Genomic DNA, 3,257 nt, shown 5'->3' with positions numbered 1-3,257 from the left:
AGCCACCCAGGCGCCCCTCGCTCATGCCCTGTTCTTACCTGAGAATCTTAAACAGCTCCTGTTTAGAGTAAATCCTTTTCTGTGATACACAAAACTTCATGGAATCAGGCCTGCCTGTGTGCCTTCTGTTCTTCCTTCCTAACTCATAGTCTACAAGTCTACCAGGATGCATTCTCTTCTATACCTCTCTCTTCGCATGTATTAATCCCTAATTATCCATCAAGAACCAATTTTGCTTGTTTGTTTTTAAAAAAGAATTATTTATTTACTGAACTGGGACAGATTAGATAACAACTAATTCTAAGTTTAGAACTTTTAACTAAACTTTGCGGTGTTTTCAAACACACCAAAAAAGAAAAAAAAAAAAAACCAAAACACCCAAAAATGACATTGTAACCATTGTCCTAAGGTAAAATACAATCACTTTAAACTGTTGCAAGTATATGCACGCCAGGTTGAGAAATTGTTTATCTTAAACATGAAAACCTGTAATAAATTTAAATTATATAAAGCATATCACTTCTAGTTTTCCCCTTGCAAAGATCCAGAACAAATGTTCAAGTAACTAACATACATCAGTCACAATACAATCCTGGATTATACGCCACAACCAGATGCTCCTTTAATTTTAAACTCATTGTCAGAGACCAAGAGAAAGTCATTCCATTTTACATAAAATTCACATGGAAGTCCCAAGAAAAACAAATATGAAATCCTAGTACTGACAGTGATGTTCAGTACCCTGATGAAACAGTGGCCAAAATGCCACTGATCAAAAATAAAATAGTGGCTGTATATCATGGCAGTGAAATTCAGGAGGCTGTAATCCTTGGCATCAGAAATCCAGTTTTTTTTTTCAATTACATGAATGTACACTTCCTATATGACAAGAGTGGAGAAAGCGGATGGGCCCGCATACAAAGAAAAGAGCTACCATTCACTGCACACCAGAGGACTGGCTTTAGTAGACACTTTTTACAAGGTTAGGCAGAAACCTACAAATGGTTATTAGCTGCTTGTGTCATTAATTCAGGTTGGAGGTGACTGAGTCCTAAGGTTCAACATATAAATTTAGGGGGAGAAATGTTGTTGGGTTAGGGCTTATCTTTAAAGAAAATCACAAGACAGACAAGTATAAAAGTGACCATATGACCAGCCTGGTCTTACGCTCCAGTCAGAGCTCTGCCAATAGGCTGGGTAGAAATTGTCAAGATTCAGACTGCTGTTTCTCGTAAGGACCCAACAGAATGATCTTTAATGACTCGAACTGTAGGTTCAAGGATCCAAAGAATGCAGTCATTTTAGTTAAAGTACTATCAGTAAAGTACTAGTCTAAACAGACTGCATTTTATTTTATTGTGAACACAAAAGGAAAAGAAGATATAACCGGGACTGTATGCCTGTATTTCATTTACAGTATTTGAGTTCTGACAGGCCTGTATAATGGAGGCGGAACTCAACTAAAAAAATATGCCAATCAAGTGTCAGATTTTCACCATAACTTTCCTAAAAAGGTGTTTTCCCCAGTATCTACAAATCACAAAGAAACATGAGCTGTGAATCCATAACTGTACATAAGTACTGTTCTGACAAAAGAAGTAGAAACAGATGACATTAGCATGACCAAGATGTTTGGTAAACAGTGAATTATGATTTTGAGATCATCCAAAAAAGGCTTTTTAAACAACCCTCCAGACTTCAAAAATTTCTTCAGGTAGTTGATTGGTCCCAGTCTTAGAGCAACTAGAACAAGAGCTTCAGTGAAGGACCCAGGGACCACTCTGCTGCTTGGGTCATCGTTGATCGCTCCGCGCACCCACTCCTGATCTTCCATGGACACCTGTTCATGCTTGACAGCCACCATCATCCCGGCTCGCTCATTAATCATTCCTTCCAGCTTGGCCTGGTGAGCTTCTGTTTCAATGTCTTGTCCTTTGGGGTCCTCCCCAATATCAATGGAGAACATCACTATCTTTGGAGTCATGGTAGACATCCTGTTGCTAAAACAAAACCTAATGTATTCCATCCATGCCAGCAGCAAATGTGTATTTTCCACTGGACTCTCGGTCTCCTTTATAAACTCTTCTATTATCAGGCCCTGTCTTCCCCACATCGATATCAGTAGGAAGCCTCCATCCACCGTCTCGAAGAGGAGGCCCACCATGGTGCCCAAAGTGACCTGCCCCAAGAAGCACTCGTCTTCATGCCTGTGGATCCCGGCAAAGTAGCCCATGGCTGTGACCAGAAGGGCAGCCAGAAGGGTGGCCAGGAGCACCAGCAGCTCAGTGATCATAACCATGGTGTGAATGGAGCCAAAGCCAGGACCTGGACTGGGGCCTCCAGAGCCGGCGCCATCACCACCACCACTGCCTCTCCAGCCACTGCTGCCTCTGCTCCTTCATCAAGAATGAATTTAGTCATCTGTATTATCAGTCAAGCCTTGCCTGACCTCATCCACTGAGGCTGATCTTTGCCTTTCTCCACACCATACCTGGGAGTAATAATCATTTCTGTAGTTATCACTTGGAAATGCAACATATGTTTATACAAGTAGCTTTCCTAATACAATATAAATTCTTTGAGTCTAAGAATTCAAACTTTTCCATTTTTGTACTCTGTATACCTATCATACTTGAGTAAGGCTTATTGATGAGATTGAGATGATTAGGGACAGAGTAACCCCATTCCTTTTAAGGTGATGCATGAGGAACACCTGAGTGTTTGTAAAATATTTTAAAGATGCAAAAGCAAGTCTTCAGAGATATACTCTCAAAGAAGTATTTCAAGAAATAGCTAGCACAATACTGAATGAGATTAACAAAGTTGGAAGAATGACACTACCTGACTTTGAGACTTACTCTAAAGCTACAGCAATCAAGACAGTGTGGTATTGGTAGAAGAATCACTGGAACAGAATAGAGAACACAGAAGCAGATTCACATAAATACAGTTAACTGATCTAAGATAAAGCAGCAAAGGCAATACAATGAAGGGAAGCAAAGATTGTCTTTTCAACAGTGGTTGAACGATGGAACAATTGGACAGCCACATGCCAAAAAAAAAAAAAAAGTGTATCTAGACAATCATATTATCCTTTTCAAAAATCAACTCAAAAGGGATCATAGATCTAAATGTAAAGTGAAAAGCTACTAAACACCTAAGAAAATAACATAGGCAGAAAACCTGGACAACATTTGACATGACCATGACTTTTTAACACCAAAGGCACGATCCATGAAAGTAATAACTGATAAGCT

General features: G+C 39.7%; 1 pseudogene; it reads right to left on the bottom strand.

Moving 5' to 3' along the window:
* Positions 1 to 1,537: 1,537 nt before the first annotated feature.
* LOC125093926 (transmembrane emp24 domain-containing protein 2-like) lies at positions 1,538 to 2,299 on the bottom strand (annotated as a pseudogene).
* Positions 2,300 to 3,257: the final 958 nt, after the last annotated feature.

This window comes from Lutra lutra, chromosome 1 (assembly GCF_902655055.1).
Source record: "Lutra lutra chromosome 1, mLutLut1.2, whole genome shotgun sequence".
NCBI classification, from domain to species: Eukaryota; Metazoa; Chordata; class Mammalia; order Carnivora; family Mustelidae; genus Lutra; species Lutra lutra.
Note: the sequence above shows the minus strand (reverse complement) of the source record. Positions and strands in the feature narration are given on the sequence as shown.